This window comes from Peromyscus maniculatus, chromosome 3, assembly GCF_049852395.1.
Source record: "Peromyscus maniculatus bairdii isolate BWxNUB_F1_BW_parent chromosome 3, HU_Pman_BW_mat_3.1, whole genome shotgun sequence".
NCBI lineage: Eukaryota > Metazoa > Chordata > Mammalia > Rodentia > Cricetidae > Peromyscus > Peromyscus maniculatus.
The window spans coordinates 139495789-139519724 of NC_134854.1; the positions used below are offsets into that span (position 1 = coordinate 139495789).

The 23936-nt window shown below is 44.8% G+C and overlaps 1 long non-coding RNA gene across 2 annotated transcripts in view; it reads right to left on the reverse strand.

The window, feature by feature from the left end:
• Nucleotides 1–892: 892 nt before the first annotated feature.
• LOC143272481 (uncharacterized) overlaps nucleotides 893–23936 on the reverse strand; it is a 28848-nt gene continuing 5804 nt past the window's right edge. For both annotated transcript variants that reach the window (XR_013050097.1, XR_013050098.1), the window contains exon 2: nucleotides 893–3562. This is a non-coding gene — a long non-coding RNA (uncharacterized LOC143272481). The remainder of the gene's footprint in view (nucleotides 3563–23936) is intronic.

Consider the following 23936-nt stretch of genomic DNA (forward strand, 5'->3'; position numbering starts at 1 on the left):
GTTTATGGAAGAAAAATGGCATCAAATCTCTTAAGATATAAAACTTCTACTCTCGCCAAGATTTCACTGTTAATGAGCTTATAATACAAAAGTGTGCTCTTAGGTCCAAAGAATGTGAAAATGCTGCTTGACTTACTTATTGATAAACCCACTGCAAATTGAAACTATCACACCAAAAAAGCCCAAACAAAACAAAAGCATTTAATACATAGCTTAGTGTACCTTAAATGTTCTTAGAACACCTATATTAGCCTAGAGTTAGGTAAAGTCAGGTTATACATTGCTTTATGTATAACTGTATGCTGAACTAGAAGCAAAAATGGTACCTTCTGCACTACTGTAAATTCAAAAGTCATAATCAAAATCATTGTGAGACGGGACTGTCTACATTACAGATACATTACAGACTTATTGGCAGATCATGAACTTTTCATGAATAGAGTACATGCTCAATAAATTGTAAACTAAGTTACAAATGAGCACTGGAACAATACAGAACACTATGAGGAATATTAAACGGTCTTAAGAGACTACCATGATTGATTTATATGGACTGCAGTGGGAAGATGCCAGTTGGATCTCAAGTGGAAAAACTCAGTTTTAGCGTAGCACACACAGTAGACATTATCTGCAGAAAGCAGAATATTTTCATAGCAATGCAGTGTGAAAGAATATGCCTTGAATGCTGGCGGTGGTTCTGAGAGCTAGGGAAAGGCATAGAGGGTTGTGGGGGATTTTCCCACTCCCAGTACATCTGAACAATTCTGCTGCTAGAATATGATCGTGTATTGGTTAACTCAGTCGGTAGAGCATAAGACTCTTAATCTCAGGGTTGTGGGTTTGTGCCCCACGTTAGGCGCCAGATATTGGTGAAATTATTATGGCCACTCCACATAGTTAAAAGGAAGATTTATTTAGTGGGTAACTTACAAAAAAGGGAAAGGTAGGTTGTGGGGTCTGGGGAAGGTGTATCGAAGTCCAACAGTGTTCTCTGGAGCTCTGCTCGGTCAACCTCCACCGTCTAGCGTTCTGAAACCGAGAGAGCACTGGCCCATCCAGATCTCCGGTTTCCAGGTGCCTCCCCTGGCCCTGCCTCATAGGTGTGACAGTTGCCAGAGTCTCAATGGGGGTTGGAACTTCTATATCAAAGCTGGAATGGCTACCCACTACAATCTTGTCAAGGTATTTCCACTCAGCTCTGCTCAACTGTTATGTAGGGACCCAGTCCAGAAATTTCGGCTGCCTTTCACATCCCTTCCCTGATGAAATAAGTATGTCTGAAAAGAAGAGGTAAAACCTGGAGGAGAGGGAAGGGACTGAGGAAGGAAGGCAAGCCGCTTGGATAAATAGTTCACATGTATGTTTACAATGTTTTGACCATTTTTAAAATCATCACAAAGATCAGAAAACAGAAACAAGAAGACAAAATAGAAACTGCTCATTTACAAATGATATGAGCAGTTTCCCTGGACACAGCCATCTCCAGTCTTGGTCCTCGCAGCCCTCCTGAGGAAGGATGGCCAAGGAGTCTACAGAGTAACTTTGCTGCACTACTATCCCTGGATTCTGCACCTGCAGATTCAGCCTGCCCCAAATACTCCAAACACATGTGCATGAACACAGTGGTTTACATCATTAGTGTTATGCCCAAACAACAGGATACAGCTAGTGTCTGAGCAGCACCCACATTGGATGAGGCTACACGTCCTCTAGGAGTGATTTGGAGTGTACATGAGCACACAGAGCCATCTTAGACCAGCCACTTGAGCCTCCTCAGGTTGGGGCATTTGTGGAAAGTGAGGACTAAAGTCAACCCCACGCAGATACTGAGGGGTGACTCTAATTTAAGCCCCAATCACATGAAGAATCCCATGAAGAAGATACCACCACCAAGGAAGTGAGTCACGGCAAACACCAGAGACCTGTGACACCAGGGGTAGGAAACCCAGAGCAAAGCTTTGACACAGTGAGTCTGTCGACAGGCCCTGGTGTCCAGGAATGTTAGAAGGCCAGAGGATCAGATCTGAGCATCAGGCTGTAGGCTCCTGGTGGGTGCTGGAAAAAGTCAGCGTACAAGGCTAGCCAGGCAGGAGACCCTTGAGGGGCTGCTGGGACTGGAAGAGTGCAGCGGTTGATGCAGGCGTGTGTCAAGAGTCCACTCTAGGAAACTCCCTCAGACAGGAGCTTCACCACATACTCACAGAGATGTACAAGCTTTAGGTGTCAGCCCAGCCAGTACGGCTGAAATATGCTGGTGTCAATAACACCCTTACCCATCACTCATCTCAGGGTCTCAGGACACCTGAGCCAACCTTCATGCCTTGTGATGGTGTCTCTGGTCTCCAAGTCCCCTTTCTGGCTTGGGGCAGGGGCACATATGCACCTGAGCAGTAAAAATTGTCTCAAGTTCATGTCCTGGCCCTTTTCCCTCCTGTGACTTCCTGCCATTCTTAGTTAGGCTACCATCTGATACCCCCCGAGTAACTGTTTGCATGTGTGGTCTGAGGCTTTGGCTCCCTATGTCCCTTTGTTTAAATTCAATGTCACATTGACGAAATCAGCATTTCTCTGAGAGAAATGTGCTCTCTCCACTTTTCATGAGATGTTCCTGCTTCTTGCACAGAGACTGTCACTCACACTGTTTTAGGTCAGTTTCTGCCTGTCAGCACAGTCTTTGCTAACACTAATCAGCCCAAAATTAAACAGACTTCCCATTTCCTTCAGGCTTTCTGCCATGAGATACTATGTAGCCAGTACAAGGAATGAGACGGAGTTTCCTGCCTAGAGAGGAAAAATGATCCCTGAACTGTGTTCATGTTAAAACAGAGCTGTGTGAGAGCATGTTCAGAAGGATCTTGTTTCCTCAATCTCCTCCTAGCACTCAAACCTGGGTGTCTTGATCTCTAAACTCTGGGGACAGGGTCCTGGGTAGTGCCTCCATGCACACTGTGGTGCTGTCTGGGTGGGCAGTTCGTTATGATGCTGGTCTGGGGCTGGACTTCGGGGCCAGATCGGGGGGCCGCTGTGTGATTTCATTTCTTTTCTCAGGGTTGTGCAGGCATGCAGGAGTAGGCCAGGGCAGTCCCCTTACCAGGTCAGGTTAGGCTCTGGTGGAGACGAAAGCTTTGCCCACCACAATAGTCTCCTGGGGTGGCTGTGAGAAATGGCCACAAGCTCAGCAGCCTGTGACAACGGATGCTTGTCCCTCGTAGTCCCTGAGGCCAGGAGAATGAAGTCAAGGTGTCGGCCGAGCCAGGCTTCCCACTGAGGCTGCTTTGGTGACTATCATTACACTCCTGGGCAGCAACTGCAATCACTCCAATGTCTGGCTGGATCTCCACAGGGCTGTGTTGGTCTAAGGACAGATTTGATGGCATTAGAGCCACCTGGTACCCTGGGGTGAGCTCCTCTCAAGGTCTTTCTTATGTCTTTAGTCACGCGGTGCTATTTACAGGCTATGGGGATCAGACACAGATGTATCGCTGGGAAGTTACAGTATACCTCAATACAACTCCTGTGACATCAATGCCGTGGTGTCGGAAACACAAGCCATACTAGGTCCCTAAAATAGAAAGTCCAGCAGTTAGTCAATGGCCAAATGAGTAATGCGTCCATGTGCTAAACACAGAGTTACCTGGACTCTGTCTTTCTTTGCTGCTCTGATCTCAGTGTGTCCCTGCTGGGCCAGTTCCAGATCTCTGTGCCAGGTCTGGCCCCAGTGGTACCCCAGAGGGAATGGTCACAGCTCTCTCTCTCTCTCTCTCTCTCTCTCTCTCTCTCTCTCTCTCTCTCTCTCTCTCTATCTCTCTGTAGAGGGGAATCCGGGCCTTAGGGATTTTGTAGGTACATTTTACCCTGGCGTTTGGCACAACACCCCCAGGTAGGAAGGCCAGGTGTTCTGACACTTGTCAGTGCCAACTCTGCTCTGACAGGCCTTGGCTTGCACTCTGAGCCCAATTCAGTTTGTGAAGTTCCAGGGATTCAACAGGCCCTTTCTCCTTTCCCTAATACAGCATGGGAGAGGGGTAAAAATCTGGATAAGAAGCTGGGTGCTAACAAAAATGTCCTGTGATGGGAGGTGACTTCTCCCTGTTTCCCAATTCTCTAATAAACTAAGTTGCGGGCCACCAGGTGGCCTGGAGAGCTGAAGCAGTAGTGTACATGTCGGTGATTGTTGCATCACTGAGACCAGAATTTCTGACAGAACATGAAAGGAGAAGAGTTTATTTTGTCTCAGGGTTTCAGTAGGCTCTGTCCGTGGCTGCTTGGTCTCAGGTGCCTGGGCAAAACATCAGATCATCAGTAGAGTGTGGCATGAGAGTCTCACTCCGGGTTGAAAGCAAGCAGAGGGCATACAGAGAGAGTCCAGGGCAAATCTAGCTCCCACATTTACCCTGGTGACCTACTTCCTTCACCTACTACCTCTCAGTAACTCTCAATAATGTCATCATATTATGAATTCATCAAAGGATTCGTTCATTGCTTAAGTCTGAGCCCTCATGATCCAGTTGTCTGTAAACACTGGGGTCCTTGACATGGCCATGCTAATGTCAACAATACACATTCATTCAGGATTTCATTGGCTTCCCACACTTGTGAGCTTAGATCAAGGGACTGATTTGCCCTTGCTTGCAAACCTTTCCCGTTTTGGTTACTACCTCTATCACCACTGTTACCATCATAATTGACACATTAACAGACTAGACACAGTGGTGGCGCACGCCTTTAATCCCAACACTTGGGAGGCAGAGCCAGGCGGATCTCTGTAAGTTCGAGGCCAGCCTGGTCTACAGGGCAAGATCCAGGACAGGCACCAAAACTACACAGAGAAACCCTGTCTCAAAAAACAACAACAACAAAAATAGACTGGATGTGGGACACAGACCTAAGAGGCAGTTGGCTTCCTTCTGCCTCACACCTCCACCTTTGAGGCCCTCTGGGAGCCTTTGTTTGGATGTTTGGAGTCCTCATCCAGCCCTACATCAGTCTACACACACTCTTGTATCTACCAGGCTTTCTGCAGGCCACCAGCATTAACTGAAACCAACCGAACCTGGTGTCAATAGGCAAAAGCCTTGGGGTATTTTGATTGAATCCAGACAGGATCTGTGGCTTATTTATGAACTCACATGGCTTTTGACTTCTGCCTTCTTCTTCTTTTTTTTTTTTTTTTTTTTTTTTTGCCAAATTGCTGACATGTTCTTAAATTACCCAGTTTGTATTTTCCTGTCTTCTTTGTTGCTTGGGAAGATAAAGCCTCAGGCATGTGGGCTTCCTTTGCTTACAACAGTGAAGGTTTCACAGGGCTACTGTTACCCACCCAGACCACAGGGATTCTTTGAGCTCAGCTTCTAGCTCCGAGGAGCATAGACAAGAGCATGGTGAAGAGGAGAGGCCATGTTTATTGTTTAATATGCATAACGATGTAATATAAACTTTTGTGAGAATTAAAAGAATTCCCAAACATCATTTGTGCCTTGGCAGGTTGACCTCTAATGGTCTACAGAGATCTAAAGAACTATCAGTTGCTTTAAGGGTTGACAAGATGGCGGGCACTGGAGATGCTTTTTTACAGTTATTTTACAGCACAGAAGTGGCCTATAGGTTCAGGGACAGTGAACTTTGTCTTCTTAAACACATTCCAAAAGATTTTGCCTGTGGCCTGTCATCTAAACTCCACCCAAGTCTCCATAACCCGACCCCTTCTGGAAGATACTAACCATTCCCAAATTTAGCACTCCTTCAAGGTTCAGACTGGGCCTGATTAACACATTGTAACTTTCTAATTAAAGACAGGGATTGCTCCGTCATCCTTCTGTTTCCACAGTTACTCAGTGCATTACTCACTAGAGAACATCAAAAGGAGGTAGAGAGAAGCAACCTCCCAACACTGTAGCTGGGATTGTCACTTCCTAAGAGGAAACTCACACTTGCTCTACGTAAGCCTCCTTAGTTGACTCTTGTGAGTTTGCTCTGGATGTTAAAAGCATCAGCCCTTGGCCTCATTTGCTTTGGATGTATCCACACAGCCCTAGGACATCCATTACTGGACTCTGATGGATCAAAATGGGTCCACAGATCTCAGGACATTCCCTTCAAATGGTGGATCCCTCCACTTATGAATGGACTTAGTAGTAACACACTTTGACCAGATAAAGAAAAGATGGAGTAACGGGTGTAACCTAGACAGTTATCAGCTGCGTAATGAATTGCCATGAATTCACCACAAATCTAAGGGGATTGTCTCACAGTTCTGTGAGCTGGAAATCCATGCACCATATGGCCAAGTCTTCTACCTAGAGACTCCCAAAGCTAAAGCCAGGTGCTGGTTAACACTGAGGTCTCCACTGTGTCTAGCTTGGATTATCAGTAGAATTTGGGTCCTACAGTTATAGTCTGACAGCTGCAGGAACTCTCGGCTCTCAGAACCTGCTCTTAGGACCTTGAGAGCTGAATCCCATGCACAACATGAACTTTGCTTATTGAATCAGCGCTTTTACCTTCAAATTCCTCTAGGTTGTGTAAAAAGGTTATCTACCAAAACAATCTCTCCTGGAGTATAGGGGGCTATCCTGGAACTCTGTTTGCCACAGTAAGTCACCAGGATCTCCAACTCTTGAGAAGAATAGCTGCCATACACTGAGGACATCCAAGCAGCCTTCTGGAGAGGCCCACACAGGTGCAGTCAACCTCTAATCAAAAGCCGTATGAGAAGCTTCTGGGAAACAAATTCTGTAATCCCTGCTAAGTCTGCAGATGGCCCTTCCTCAGCATCCATCCTCCCTGCACCCTCAGTACAGGCCCTCATCCCCAGCTACTCAGCCTGACTGCTTCCGGGTCCCTAGCCCATCAGCTCACGTGCAGCTATATGTACTTGCTGACTGGAGATGCCGTAGTTAGAGGTTACGCAGTACTAACTCAAGTACTGTCTTATGCTTTAGGGAAGCAATTGCTGGCATTGGGGAAATGCTGCATTGCAACACGGGAAGAAACATTTCAACAATAGTGCTGTCTTCCTGGACTCAAAGACAGAGGTCTCATCTGGACCTTTGTCACATTCTCAGTTATGCTGTGGTCACCACTGGCTCCCATCCCTCTTCTGTGGGAGATGACAAGCCATATTGCTAAATAACCAGCCCATTCCCTGGAGCCCTGCTGCCTCCTGGTTCATTCCAAAGTCTTCACAGCATCTTCCCTGGTTCTGATTTGTCCTTAGCTCCACACTGAGAACCGAGCTTACCATCTGGTTATCCTTCTGTGGGCTCCTTGCTCTCCTCTTACTGACGGTCCCTGCTTGTGCCATTGCGCATGGAATGTGAACTGCAGCCGGCATGATGAGTGAGAAGAAGAAGGCTGGGACCGCCTAGCCTTGGTTTGAGCGCCATGGCTTAATTTAAGTCATTTCACAATAGGAAGGGAAGCTCATGACCTCATGACGCTAGGCTGCTCCCCACCCCACCCCCAAGCTGTGGATGCAGCACAGGATACCAAATCACAGCATCTCCGTATCCTCCCTCCTCTGTCAGCTCCACACCCTCTAGAAATTTCCAGATAGTGTGGCGGATGCCTAGACTGTACCCTGTGCCTAGAAGAATGAATGCACAAGACTTGGCTTCAGGACGTCCCTCCTTACAGCCCAGTGGAAACCTCTGCCAGCCCTATGAAGAGCTGGGAACAAAGGACTCTTCAAGCTCCCCTTCCACCGTGCACAGAGCAGGGAGAAGCTGTCTTTCTGAGCAGTAGCAAGTCCATGTGACATGCCACTCCAGACAGAACAAAGCTAGGGCCAGGACCATTATTATTTCAGGTCAGTTCATCTTGAGCTGTCAGTGGCCAGAAGGCACCCGGTAACACAGTCCAGCTCTTGCCTCTGTGAATCATTAGCACTAACATGAGATGTGCCTGGATCTAATCTAGCCCAAGCTCAATTACTTCACTCAACTGATTGGAACCTGCCTGGATCCTATTCTTCCCACCTTGGCAGGTGTGTGGAAAGCACCAGGGACACACTCCCTGTCCAACTGGGACCATGTGTCTGGAAAGCAGCTACAGGAACCTGTGAGAAACTAGATTCTCCAGCTCATGAGTCACTTTCCTACCCACGACTCAACTAATTTTCAGGCCAGAAGTGGGATGCTGGGACACACACTGTTACAGGAAGAGAGAGGGAGGTCCCAAGACACAGCCACCCAGCTGTTCCTTCCCATGTCACTGAAATAGGGTGAGAATCAATGCCCAAGTACCCTGGAAGGAGGAGGCTGACCAACAGACAGAGGCTGTGCAGGAGGCCAAGTTCCATCTCTTAGCTACAACTGCACCTGCTCTTTCCCCCATCTGCACTTTCCAAGGCCAGCATCTACCTCTCCATGAGAATTTCCCTCTCACTTTACAGTAACCTGGCACCTTCTTTGAAACAACTCAAACACATCCCTTCACCTTCCTTCTGCACCGTCTAGCCTGGCTGTAGAGCATCTCTGCTCCGTCAAGTCTATCCTGAGCTTAGACCTTGTGGCCATGGAAAGCCCTTTAGCGCACATCCTGCTGGTGGATGTGCCCTGTCTGAGTCTGTACGAGCAATGTGGTGCTTTCTCCTTTGGGCACTACTGAGAGTGCTCGCAGGGAGCAGAGCCCAAGCAACCCTAGGTTCTCAGGGCTCAGGGCCTCCAGGTGAGTCCTGGCCTAGGCTCTGAAGCAAATGAGAATCTTCCAGGAGGGACCTGGAAGTCTCTGTGCCATCTATATGCTTCTGTGACATATAGGTACATGCAGGGTACAGTCATTGTCTGCTCCCTAGGGTTCCTGCCCTGAATTCCATATATGACTACACAGCAGGATTGTGCCCTACACTGACACAATAAAGACATATAGCTGGGGACTAAGAACATCCATTGGCACATTTGTTTTCTCAAAACTGTGACACATAGGCTAAGACGTTGTCAATGAGACACATCAAAATCATGCAAGTTGGAATCATTTAGAATAAAATATTGAAGGAATTAGTAACTTAGTCAATGTGATTCAGGCCAGTTAAACTCTCAGGCACCACATTCGATAAACTGTCATTTACATCACTTACTTCTTGTGCCTGGCTGTCCCCATCCATACAATGTGGACAAGGAAAGCACCTAGGTCACCTGGATGCTTTGAAGGTTGAGAGAATGTACAGGTGCAGCCTAGTACATAGCCTGATCCCATTGCATCCCCTAGGACATCTAAACTGGGATGTGGGGACAAGCAGTTGCATCAGAGATAGAGGCAAGTTCAAGACGATAGGTCAGCAGAGGATGTGACTGGCAGGGCTTTCCCAGGGAAAGATTAGGGCTGTCTTCAGGGAAACCTGGGCTCAGGAGTTATTAGGTAAGTGTATGCTGAGCTGTGGTGCATGGGGAACAATAGCAATCCATGGGGCTCAGCTTGGAGGCCAGCAGCTTCTCCATATATGCTAATAGAGATCAGGACTTGGAAAGATTAAGAATGTAAGACAAGGCCACAGAAAAGTGCTGCCTGCCCTACGCTAAGAAGAGGGTTGGTACCCTGCTGAGCTGGGAAGGTGAAATTCTTTGGGATGCTAGCACCCAGCCACAAGCATCTCAGAGGATACAAATCATCAGGGGTGAGACTCGATAAAGCAGAGGTTCTCAATCTGTGGGTTGCAACCCCTGTGGAGTCCAACCACCCTTTCACAGGGGTCGCCTAAGACCATCTTCATATCAGATGTTTACATTAAAATTCATAACAGTGGCAAAATTACAGTTATGAAGTAGCAACAAAAATAATTTTATGGTTGGGGGTTACCATAACATGTATTAAAAGGGTCACAGCATTAGGAAGGTTGAGAACCACTATTCCAGAGGACCTCTAGAGAGATGCCATCTTTGTATACAGACTTGAGATTTTCTCACTAGATACATGCCTGCTGTGGGATGTTCTGTATGTCTAATGTGTTGCTCTGATTGGTTAGTAAATAAAACACTGATTGACCAGTAGCCAGGCAGGAATAATAGGTGGGATGAGCAGAGAAGAGAATTGAGGGAAGTGGAAGGCTGAAGAGAGAGACACTGCCTGCCACCACCATGACAAGGGAGATGTAAGGTACCGGTAAGCCATGAGCCATGTGGCAACTTATAGACTAATAGAAATGGGTTGATTTAAGATATAAGAACAGCTAGCAAGAAGCCTGCCATGGCCATACAGTTTATAAGTAATATAAGTCTCTGTGTGTTTACTTGGTTGGGTCTGAGCAGCTGCGGGACTGGCGGATGAGAGAGATTTGTCCTGACCAAGGGCCAGGCAGGAACAAGAAAACTCTAGCTATCAATGGCACCCAATGTGTTGGCAAGAGTTTCCACCTAAAACCTGAGAAAAAAAGATTCTAAAACGGAGCTAAAAACAGCTTCCTAGTTGCCTCTCTCAAGTTAGCGGCAGCCTGAGGGTTTGAGCTGCTATGGTGGTTTCCTGGCATGTGCGTTTGACCTGCAGTATGGCAGGAATGAGGAGTCTACAAGTGGCACTTTACTCTGCTGCGTGGTGGATTTAGCCTTTGCTAGTTAAAAAAAAAAAAAAAAAGTTTCTGGGCTATGCGCTGCTTTGATAGAACTGCTTCTGATAGTTGATGGTACACATGGCTCCAGACCCAGAGCTGGCAGTAAACTGTACCACCACCATGTTGGGAAGCTGACAGGGGTGGAGCCAGCAGCCACAGCAGCCGTTTTGGTCTTACAAATGCTACAGTTTAAAGCAATAGGTTCACAATAAGACAGATTCAGATGGAATAGTTTACAATGTATATAAAATATACGCAGGCTTAAAAGAGAAAAGAAAAAGTTATATATACAGTTATATAAAGAAATAGATAGTTTTTAAAAATAAAGTTTTTAAAAAGACAATAAAGGTAGTATAAAAAATAAGCCATGTAAAGATGGATATCACACAGAGACTCTGGATTGTGTTGTCTTTGGTATTTTTAACTGAAGAGAGATATTTTATTGTAAAGGCAATGGAGTTAAACCAATATGTATATTTTAAAGATACCTTGACTTCAAAATTTGGATCTAAGGATATGTTGCTTTGGAAAAGAGGCTCTGCTTTTGTTTCCACAGAAAGCCAGAGGCTATGAATTTGTTCCAGATTAAGATATATCAGGTTTGACCAGCCAAGACCCCCAGAAAGGTCTCCAATGACACCATGGCCCAGATGATCCAACATCCAGAACAGTTTCAAGGCAACTGGCTCAGATGATACACCCTCACAGACTACTCCATAATCCTAAAATTTTCTTTGTGTCCCCATAAGATACAGCGCCCACCTCCAGCAGGAAGTAGTAAGAAAATTTATGCCCAAATTCCCAAATATGCCAAGCTGGCTTTGGAGATGGAATTGGCCCCTTCCTTTTCTAAACCCAAACATATTGCTACAAAAAAAAATGGTTAAAAGATTCTTCTGTCCCCTATCAGAAGAGTTCTCTGGTGTGGGACAGAGAAAAACCAATATTTTTATTTAAAACAGGTTGATTATAAATACAATCTCTTTCTAAAGAAGAAAATGGGATAGTTTAGATATGATATGATGAAAGGGTAGATTAATAAACCTACTTTTAAAGAGCAACAACTTGTTTGAAATGTTTTACATTGGTATAAATTTTAGTTTATTGATACAAGTTTAAACTTAATTTTGTTATTCTGTATATATATTTCTACACTCGTTTGAGGTATTATGTTTATGTAACTCATTTAGATTGTAATAGATAATTAAGAAATACAGATCAATTAGTCTTCTATGATAGTCAAACTTACAGCCATGTTAAGTTTTCTAGGTATACATAGATATATTTCAGATAGACAGGTAATCTTCAAACACTTCAAAGATCTACAGAATATGGCATTTAAAATATTTTTAAAAATTTAGACTTTCTGGACAGTGAGACATGTCTGCTCCTGGCAGCACTGATTTAGTTCAGAGAGGAGGATGGGCATTGAAGACACTCCATATGGAGTTTATCTTCATCTTGGCAAAAATAGCCATTTGGGCAAGAAACTGTTCTTGCCTGGACTGCTTGATCGACTAGACATGCAGGACCCATAGAACCATAGGTAACCACTGAACTTTGCTTGGGAAAATGGTCCTTCAGGTTCCTGCTTCACAGAGGAAACTGCCAGTCATTCTACAGGACACTGAGAAAAGTGACCGAGAGACTCTAGCCCTGTGGGCTGAAGACTGATGCCCCAACTTTACAAAGGAACATTAGGTGACTGTCCAGGCTGCCAGCTGTCTCTGTCTACCCTGCAAGACTCCCAAAAGTTGCTTACATCCTTCTTCCATTTCTCAGGTAATATTATATCCTTCTGAGGTCTTTGATGTAGTTGAAGACTAGTTATAATTTCCTCAGTTATGATAAAAGATAAGTTAAATATAAAACCTTAGACTCACAAATATAAGATAGATATCTTCTTTAATATTGTAACTGTAATTCTTGCTTGATAATTGTTTTGTTATATGTAATTTTACTATGTTAAAGTTAAAACCTTCCTTTAAAAAAAGAAAAAAGAAAAAGGGGAAGTGCTGTGGATGATTGTTTGATAAATAAAACACTGATTGGCCAATACCCGGGCAGGAAGTATAGGCAGGACTAACAAAGAAAAGAAAAGAAAGGGACAGGAAGGCAGAGAGGGGAGACGCCAGCTGCCATCCAGGGAGCATCATGTAAAGGCAACAGAAAAAGCCACGGAACATGTGGCGACACATAGATTAACAAAAATCGGCTTAGTGTAAGAGTAAGAGCTAGACGATGGTAGGCCTGAGCTAATGGCCGAACAGTTTAAATAATATAAGAGTCCGTGTGTTTATTTTTTAAGTGGGTTCCAGGACTAGCGGGGCTTGGCAGGAGCTGGAGAGAAACTCTCCAGCAACACATGCCAACCTTTGTTCTTCATTTTGTAGTCTTGAATTTGTAAAACTTAATGTTGGGTCCAGAGCTGGGTTCACCTCTGGCCATTGCTTACCTGTGGCTCCTTAAAACATGGAACTAGGTAATGGTAAGTACAATTTAAATTTAAATGTACATAGTTACATGTAGCTACTAGTTACCAGGTTGAACAGCGGTGTTTTGGCCAAAGTGGATTACAGAGAGATTGGACTTGTAGTCAACACTGGCTTATGCCTGAGTCTCAAATACAATATGTCTGTGCACATATGTTTGTGTACCTGGGGATCCTATAGGCTCAGGAGAGGGCCTCCTATTGGTCCCCCATGAGCTCTCACTTTCCTTACATGCTTAAAAAAAAAAAAAAGCATGCTTTAGCCACACTGTGCTCATCTAGCTGCAGATTTTCTTCATGGGCTGAGGCAGGTCCTTGAACATTCCAGGCAATGACAAAGGTATTTAGGTACCCCCAACCCCTCAGATCTTGGGGGACATAAATAAGAGATAGTTGCCATTGTTTAACTTGATTAACTCTATAGGATGGGGATATCTTTGTCACCCACGTGGGCATGGCTCTGGCTCCAAAGGAGCCTTGTGTTTGGTTGGTCATTTTACCAAGAGGCACCTGACATTAGAAGATAATTCTGAGGCAGGAATAAACATCTCTTAGACTGGATGAATAAGTTTTGGGGACATGGCACAGCCTCACCCAGGTAGACAATGGCTCTCTTGGATTTTGCTATGAATTCACAGGTCTTGGAATTCTGAAACAGGGATGTGGATAACCATGCCTTTTTTTTTTTTTTGCAGTTTTCTGGAAATTAAAAATGTCATACCTTATAAGGCAATCATGGAAACCAAATGTTTAACACCCTGTCACAATGTATGAGACCAGAGAAGATGCTGGGATAGTTCCTGTATAAAGAGAACCAAACCCATGGTATGCTAAGTAAGTGATTGCAGGAATCATAATGTGCTCATGATCCCAGTGGCCAAGCATCAAAGGCTGTTGGCTCTATAAATCATTCCCCAAATTCATGTTGTCAAGTCCAGAGGTCACCTGTTCCATCTACCTCCTTCTCCAACATCTCTGAGGACTCTCCAGCCTCAATGAACTCTAGAAGAAGGTTTGGATCAAGTTGAAAATACATCCACATGAAGCCTCACTGATCTCACAGCTGATCCATCATGCTCTGTGTCTCCTCTGCCTGCCCTTTCTCTCGGGGCGACGCATCTGCGACACAAAGACAGTCTGCTGAGAGAGGTGCTTCTCTCAAATCCAAATCCATAGCTAGAGTTAGCCCCCAAAGTGGTGGCAGTGGACTTTCCACAAGATGGGGCTTGTTGGAATTCCAAGGACAGAAGTGCTAAACACAAAGGTGATCAGTCTAAAGAATTTGTTAGGGGAACCCACACACCACTGTGTTTTATCCTCACAAAGGACAGACAGTAAGATAAAAGAGATGTTCTGGATTACCTACAGCCAGAGGCCACAGTTGGGGTTCACATGGGGGTGTAAGGAACTTGGATTTGGTGTTGGTACCAGCTGCTTTCGGTGTCTTGGGCGATGGCCCAAACACCTTCGTCAGTTGCCTGGAATGTTCGAGGCCCTGGCTCAGGCCGTGGGGAAAACCTGCAGCTAGCGAGTGACAGAGTGGCCGAAGCCCGCTCTTTTCCTCAGCATGTGGAAGGGAAGTGAGAGTACTTGAGAGGCCGGTGGGAGGCCCTCTGCTGAGCCTCAGGATGAGCCAGCACGGCTGTCAGAGTGAGTCCCCACTTGCTCAACAGGGCCTGGCAGCTTCCAAGGCCCTTGCTCTGAGGCACTGTGTGGCCTCACTCCCAGTTTAGAAATCTGGAGACACTGGAGAAAGACAAGTGATGTTTCCATAAGCAGAGTCCTGACAGTGGTACATTAAAGGTTCTGATGAGGGGTGTGTGATCCATAGACAAACCCAGCCTGTCTCTTGACTGTGCCCTTCTCAACAAGAATCCTACCTGAGAGAGAGGCTGTGTTGTGTGATGTGCTAGGCTGCTCCAGCTACTGTAACAAAAAATCCAGGAGGCTCACCAGTAACTAAAATAAGTCTCCTTGACTGGGAACCCAAGATGAAGGCACCAGCCAAGTTGGTGTCGATCGAAGGCCCTGTTTCTGTTTCCATTGGGTTCTAACTGTCCTTACATGGCAGAAGTGAGACAGTTTCCTGGGATCCCTTTTACAAAGGCACTCATGTCAAACGTAAAGAACTCTGTTCTCTAGACCTAAGCACACACTGGAGGCACATCTCTTACCACCCTCACCTGGAGGAGGTAATAAACCTTGGGTTTTGATGGAGCACAAACTGCCAGCCTGTTCATCTGCGGTCACCACTTGCCAGGACACAGCCATGCTCAATGCCTCTTAGATCTCACCAGCACACACCTCTGAGAAATACGCTATTACAGATGTGAGCACGGGGCCCCTTGTGGTCATGGTGGCCATGCCAAAGAGTGACGCATGGCAGATTTGTATAGATACACTTACACATGTACACATACAATGAACATATTCATAACTAGGAAAGCCTAAATAGGGCCACGGAAGCATTGATGTCAGTCTTCTGATCATGACAGTGCACTGTTCTTATGCAGGATGCTACCACTGTGGGAGAACAGAGATTTCTCTGTATTAGCTCTTAGAACTCTATGAGGTCCTATAAATATCTTTTTTTAAAAAATTGAAAATCAATCCTTATAGTCTGATGTGTGTTTAGATAACGATTTTAAGAAACAGATAGTGAGGCCCAGGAAGACCACCTGCTCTTTATCTCCCTCCAGCCTGCAGGTCTCGGGATTCAGACCTGTAGCAGGAATCTTAAAAGTTCTTATTAATAAAATCAAACCTGAGGCGAGTTATTGGGGTCCATGCTGGTAGATCAGAGAGACAGAACAAGTCACAGCTATCTCACCTTGCCAGTTCCTCAGCTGGTCCTGTTTCCTCAGACTGGAAGCCTCTGAGTCCTCATCCAGAATGAATCTCAGCTGAACTGTGCTGCTCGAAAGCCTGAAGCTTAACCAGCCACATGCTTAACCAGCCAACTGTCCTTTCCCCCAGCACCCTGTGCTGCACAGCTGAGGCCCGCTTTGCCTGACACAGGGCGGAGATGGACAGGACGCCTGCTGCTGCTGCTACAGTTATCACCTAGAGTGTAAGATGAGCGCTTAACAATTCAACCCTGGGGCAACAGGGAAGGAGTTGGCTGGACACTGTTGAGGGTCTTAAAGCAGAGAACTGTGGGGACGGAAGCTGGGAAATTGAGGGGTAAGACTGAATCTTTAAGGGAGTTCCATGAAGGCAGATAGATACAACACAGTATCCCTCTCGCACTAGGCCATGCGACCTGACTCCACACAGGGAGACGAGACGAACCAGGGGCCATTTCCATCCACCCGGCTGGGGACCAGTCCTCTGAGCCACCCAATGAAGGTCGCTTTAGACCTTCACCAGTGCTGAGATTGAGAAGAAGAAGACGAAGAAGAAAGAGTCATAGAACAAGCATCCCCAAGGCTAAATCACAGAAAGTCTATTTCTATTAATGTGGTGTTTTCCCTTTTGGAGAACCCCCAAATTAAAATCTTGACATTTCCTACTTTACAGCAAGCATGTGGCCTGTCTCATTTGTTGCTATTGATGTTTTATCAACATGCTGTCATTTTAAGAGCACCCCATGGTCAGATACAGAGGAGATGCTGACAGCATGAGAGAAACCAACAGTGGCCTGCCTTCAGGGTGTTTCTGTCCTCAGGTTCTTTCCTGCTCAAGGCCTTGTTTTTCTCACGGCACTTGTTCCCTGTGTAACTGTTCCAATTAGACAGGGTCCTGATGGTCACAGTGGTGTGAGGTGGGGCTGTGGGGGCCATTCAAGCACACTTTAGTTCTCACTGCTCAGTCTTGAGAGTACAAGGGATAGTGACTGAAAAATCAAGCATCCATCTGTTCTAAAAGCCAGAATTCTCTAACTGTGCTTAATGGTGCATGCTTTTCCCTGTGGATGCTATTGCCGCTGATGTGTGTGTGTGTGTGCAACACACACGTGCTGCATTCTGTTTTGTTTGGAATTATGTTTCAAGCAGCAATCAGGAGGATCAGATTGCATTTCCTTTCTTGGAGAGTTATTCAAGCTTGATTCCTTCCCCAAGGTATGTCCTTTCTCAATTGCTCAAGGCAAAACCTCTCCAGTTGAGTGTTAGTGGGTTGTTGAGAAATATAAACAGAATGCAAATGGGAATGGGAATCTTGGCTTGACTACATTAGCTACAATTTATTTGCATAACCACTAACAATTAGAAACTTTAAATATTTCCCAGATGTTCACACCTGATCATATTACAAGACAGCTATTTTAAAACTGCTTCAAGGCCAACATCCTAAGCAAAGAAATCAACCTATGAAATCAAGAGCAATGTATATTGGAATCACATGTATATGATGGACATGGGGGTGTCGGTAACATACAGAAACTGACGGGTAATTGGAATGGGTAACTGGGAACATGATAAGTTTAGGTTACAGTTTGTGTTCATTTAGACACCTGAACTGTACAGAAATGTAGTTTCCTAGCCTTGATCTTTGTTATAAGCAACCATTTTACATAAAATGTGAAAATTACCTACAGTGTCCATGCATGATAAGGAGCTGAAACTCCACCATGAAGACTCCCAGATTACAAGACAAGAAACAGGCAGTCTCTATTTTTAGCAAACAACTTTCTCAACTTTCTTGAAGACATGATTCAGGGAATTTTTAAACCCCACTTGGTTCCTGTAGGGCTTTGTATTTGAGATTCAAGAGGGACCCTGGAAAATGAAGGATCCTCGCTCTGGGAAGATGTCACAGGACACAGGCTTGCTTTGGGGACACTTGCACGTGCTTGCCAGGAATGGACTGTTGAAGATGTCTTTGGCACATTTACGTCCGGCCTCTCCCAGATCCTGTTAGTCAGGTCACCTACAGAGGAGTTCAGTCATGAAGGCTGAACAAACCATACCAGAGTAGGAGGAGCCAGGGGCAATGGTTCAATCTAGATATCCAGGAATCGAGGAGTTTAATAGAACTCACGGGAGGCTCTGATAGGCTCATCAGCAAGACACACAGCCAGTTTCCAAGCAAAGAGAAAACTCTGAATCCCAATGAGAATGTTGGGAATAACAGTGGAAAGTAGTAGGTTGTAGGGCACATGGTGCTGGATAAGCCAAGGGGACTTAAAGTTGTCAGAGCAAGCACACAGTTGAGATCGAGATCTTTGTTTAGCTCCAACACTTGTTTATATTTTCAGAGCAGAGCAGGACCCTGCCGTTATAGAGCTCTCTGCTCTGATATTACACATTTCTGTTTATTGTGGGATAGACTCTGAGATGGGCTCTTGGTAAGCAGTGGCAAATAAGACTTAGAACCTGACTTGAAGGAAGTGGTAACTGAGTAATGGGGGTAACAAGTGGAAAAGCAAGTGCAATATGGGGTCTCAAGTTCTGTGATACTGGAAGGTTCTGGTTACAATTGATGTGTCTAAAAAATTATCCTAATAAGAGGAGAGGGAAGTGTAACCAAGGAGATATTAGAGCAGTAGATCTCAATCTGTGGGTTGCAACCCCTTTGGGGGCCACCCCCTAAGACCACTGGAAGACACAGATATTTACATTATGATTCAGAGCAATAGCAAAATTACAGTTAGGAAATAACAAGAATAACTTTATGGTTGGGGTCAGCACAACATGAAGAACCGTATTAAAGGGTCTCAGCATTAGGAAGGTTGAGAACCTCTGTATTAGTGTATTAAAGTAATTGAACCCGTGGGAAATACATCCCAAGAAGAGACTCAGCATGGACACTAGGAGACTTTTTCTTTGCTGCCCCTTGGGGCCAGTGCTCCCTTCCTTGGCCTGGATGTCCTTCTCATACTCCCACCCCACAATCACACAGAAGACATGGTGGTTAGTTCTGAAATGTTCCCTGAAGGGCTCATGTGTTGAAAGACTGGCCTCCTAAACAGCAATGTTTACAGATAGGATTTGGGGACTTGATTAGCTGGGTCACAAGAACTCTGACCGACAGTGGATCATCCCATTGATGGGATCCTAACTTGATGTGATATTGGGATGCCTTGGAAACTAAGTGGGTGGAACCTTCTTGGAACTTAGGAGCATGCTCTTGGGGACTGTCTTGTTCCTGGCCCCTTCTTTCCATTCATTCATTCATTCTCTCTGTGTTTGTCTGTCTCTCTCTGTCTCTGTCTCTCTGTCTCTCTCCACCCCCTCCCTCTCTCCCTCTCTCTGTCTTTATGTCTCTGTGTTCCCTCACTGTGCACATGTCTATTGGTGTTCTGGGTCATCATAGGCCCCAAACCTTCAAGAAAGAACAACCATGGACTGAAACCTCTGGAAATCTTACAGATGACAAACCTTGGCTTCTTTCTTTATGATAACTGTGTAGCTAGAGTTTTCCTGGTCCTGCCTGGCCCACAGTCAGGACAAATCTCTCTCACCCGCCAGTCCCACAGCTACTCAGACCCAACCAAGTAAACACAGAGACTTATATTGCTTACAAACTGTATAGCCGCAGCAGGTTTCTTGTTATCTAGTTCTTCTATCTTAAATTAACCCATTTCTATTAATCTATACTTTGCCATGTGGCTCGTGGCTTACCGGTACCTTACATCTTCCTTGTCCTGGCAGCAGCTGGCAGTGTCTCTCTCTGCCTTCCTGTTCTCTCAATTCTCCTCTCTGTTAGTCCCTCCTATACTTCCTGTCTGGCTACTGGCCAATCGGTGTTTTATTTATTGACCAATCAGAGCAACACATTTGCCATACAGACCATCCCCCAGCAAGCCGTCTTGAGTGTCTCCTCGCAGTGAGTGAACACTGACACACAGAGCAGATGTCCTGCAGCTTTGCAGTGCCAGCTCCCCCCAGATGAGCCAACGCTCACCAAAGGCACTGACCATTTCCCCAAATCAGCTTACAGCTGTGATTTTATCAGTTATTAAAGTTAGGTAGGTTTATTAAAATTAATCAATTATGGGTGCCACCCCCACCCTCGATATTTCTGAAAACAAAAACCTCAGTTCCGAGTGTGCAGATATGTTGCAGGTGGACCAGTAAAACAGCACTGCTTGTTTCTGAGAAGCTGTGAAATACTGAGGGAACACAGAGATGAAAGTCATTTGAAGACCACAGTCAGAATCCCAAGTCTTTCCTAAATCACCCGACTGTGAGATTCGTGGAGACGTGCTGTACATGTCACTCCTGTGAGAAAGACATTGTGGGACCTCCACAAGGGCCGGCAGCCCACAGGAGGCTTTGGTTTCATGTCAAAAGATTAATGAGATGCTCATGTTTATTTTTAAAAAACAAAATCAAATATTTAAAATACCCAAATATTGTTTTTGTGGGTTTCCTCTCTAATTGACTTTTTGATTAACAAATCAGCAACAGAATTCTAAGCTGCTGGATTGCAGGATCCTAGGCCAGAGGGGGCCATTCATGTTGCTCACAGTAAAACTCTGAGAGGGACTGGAGAGATGGCTCAGTGGTTAAGAGCACTGATTGCTCTTCCAGATTCAATTCCCAGCACCCACATAGCAACAACAACCATTTGTAACTCCAGTTCCAGGAGACCCCACTTCCTCTTCTGACCTCTGTGGGTATACAGATAAATACAGGCAAAACACCCACATACATAAAATAAAAATAAATAAATCTAAAAATATCTCAGAGATAGCATATAAATAACCCAGTGATGCATTTCAAGTCTCCTGAATAAACAACAAGCAACCAGTCACAATTCTAATAGATGGCATGAAATAATGGAGATTGGATATGAGAGAGACTGAAAGAACAATACATAAAACCAACCAAAGAGTTGGGCTCTGAAAAGTCAATAGGACTGAGAAACCCCTACACAATCTGACAAAAAAAAAAGAGGGAGAAGAAACTAAAATTGGAGATAAAGAATATCATTACAGGGATTCCAATAAACTCAGAACATTACTAAAGGTTAAATTTTAAACTTATTCTCTAAAATGCTAGAAAAATTAGATGAAGCAGAAGAATTTTTAAGTGTGTATCATCTACCAAAATTAAAACCAGAAGCTATAAGTAACCTAAAGAGACCTATTACATGAAATGTGATTGAAGCTGTAATCAGACTTCTGCCCGCCAAGACAAGCTCAGGACTGGATGGAGTCAATGCTGAATTCTACCAAATTTTCATGGAAATTCTTCCTAATTCATTCTTCCTAATTTCATGGAATTTATCCTAATTTTTCTTAACTTGTTCCACAGCACACAATGTGAAGGAATACTACAACATCAGTGAAGCCAGTATTATAGTGATACCAAAATCAGGTTCAAAAAAAATTAACAAAAACCTCACCCCTGTCAGAATGGCTACCACCAAGAAATCCAATGACAGATGTTGGAGAAGTACAGAGAGGGAAATCCTTGTTCACCACTGGTGTAGTACAAATTAACACAGTGTGGAAATCATTCTGGAGGCTCTTCATTAATTGAAAACAGAACCACCACATGACCCATCTATTCCACTCATGTGCATAAACCCAGAGAACTCCATGCCTTACCCTGCTACAGAGATATTTACACCCCCACACTTTCTGTTGCTTTATTCACTATAGCAAAGAATTGTAATCAGCCTACTTATCTATCAACAGATCAATGGACAATAAAAATCTGGTACATATTCAAAATGGAATAGTATTTAGCCCTAAAATGAAATCATCCATGGCCCATCTGATGCCGGTTGACTCAGGAGGGTGATCTACAGGCCAGCCCAACACCTTGTAGAGCCAGGGAAGTAGGTCCCAGTATGATGAGCAAGTGTGTTGTAGAGATATGGGAGAGAAAGCGAAGCAGAATGGCTCATGAGCTGTGGAAAGAGGAAGAATGGAAGAAATGAAGGTGATAAGGAGTAGTCTGATGTGGAAGGCCTGCTTGCTACCCAGACCAGGGTGACGTCCAGGCCCAGGCTGCTGCCAAGGGCCATGTCTGGGTCCATGGTCCTACCACAGCCAGGGTCTGTGTAGCTATTCATGGCCCATGTTGCCACCAAAGGCCACAAAGGCTGCCCAGTGTCTGGACTGTCACCTGTGGCCATGTAGGTGGCCATGCTGCCACCAAAGCCATGTTGATCTGGATGGCCTGTGTTGTCATCAGGGCCATGGTGTTGTCCAGACCCAAGCTGCTGCCAAGGGTCATGTCTGGGTCTGTGGTCCTACTGCAGCTGGGACCTGTGCTGATGTCTGTGGCCCATGTCACCTCAGGGGGCCATAGGAACCATGAGTGATGAAATCAGAAGACCATGCGGAGCCCATGATGGACACTGTTGGAAGAAAGCTGGCCCTGACCCTCATGGGAGAGCTGCCCCTCCCCACCACACACATACTCAGGTGAGATGGCCCCGCCCCTCACCATGGGTGAGGAAGAACTGACCCTGATGGCGTGGGCTTAGGGGAGCTGGCTCAGTTCCTCGCCTGAGGGGGCAGCTCCAGTGGCCTGGACTGAACAGCTCAACTACTGGCCAGGCCCACCCTAACACCTACCCCATCTAGGTTCTGCTAGAGCTCGGGAAGGTACTGGTCCTGTGAACCAATACCCCACAGGATCTCCATGGCTCGGGGTGGCTGCAGGATATCCCAGAGGAGTTCTGGTGAGGATGCAGTGGTGATGGTGTACCAGAAACCAGAGGCCTTGAACCAGACCAGGGACGAACTGCAGTGAACATTTGCAAGTACAGCTGACTGGACAGAAGGGTAGACTGTGGGACACACTGCGGCTCCCAATATCACCAGGACGGATGGAGAGGTGTTGGAGAGGTGGGAAAACTGGAGGAATGAAGAGGTTTTTCTGTTTTGTTGTTTTTCTTTTTGGTTTATGTTTGTTTGCTGTTTTGTTTTGGATTGGTTGGGTTTCTTTTTAATTTTCCTTTGTGGGGGCATGGCAGGGGTGAGGGGAGGAGATGGAAGGACTAGGAGGTGAGTGAACTTAGGGTGCATGATGTGAAATTCCTAAAGATTCAATAAAGAAATTATGTAAATTTAAATAAATAAACAAATAAATAAATAAATAAAGTTAAAAAAAGAAAAATGAAATCACAAAATTTGTAGGAATGTGAATGGAATTAGAATGAATAATAGTAAGCAAGGACACCCAATCTCAGAGAAAAAAATCATCACCTGCTCTTGCTCATATGTGGCTCTTAGCCTAAAATGTGTACACATGTTAATATAAACATTGTACATGTGGGTCTAGGAGAACAAGAATGGGTGATTTAAAAAAAAAAAAGACAAAATGCTTGCTAATGAGTTCGCATATATCATACACTCTATGTGAGTCCTTTGCATGCTCTCTCACAGCACAACACATTCTCAGTGCAAAATACATCCTTAAATAGGCAATGTCCACTTGTGACTCCAGGAGGCCTGTGACTTTACCGGAAGATACGCATTTTAAATTATGCTTTCACTGGATATCCCAGGAGGATGGAGTTTTTCATATATACCAATAAACTTTTTAAATTTTTTTCTTTAAACAAGAAGTTTTGCTATTCAAATTATAGAGTGTGAAGGTTGTTAGAAAAATGTGTGAAATACCACAGTTTTGAAAAATCTGAGAATACCTGGAAATGTTGATTTATTGTCCTTGAATCTCAAAGAATAACATGCCAGGAATTTGAAATGTGTTTGTTTTTATTTGTCATGGTTTTTTATAATTCTAAATTGCATTATTGTTGATGAAAGAAAGTACTTTTTGAAAAATAATACAGTAAAACAAAATATGGAGTTCCCCAGGAGAGCCATGTAAAAGGATATGGAGCTTTAAACATATCCTCAGTTCCCAGACTTGGGACTTGTTATGGTTTGGATCATAGCCTTAGAGTCATATAAATGTACAATCAGTCATAATAGCCATCCATCTATGTGCATGCTGTCTGTATTGTTCTCCAGCTTATCCTTTGAAACAACACACT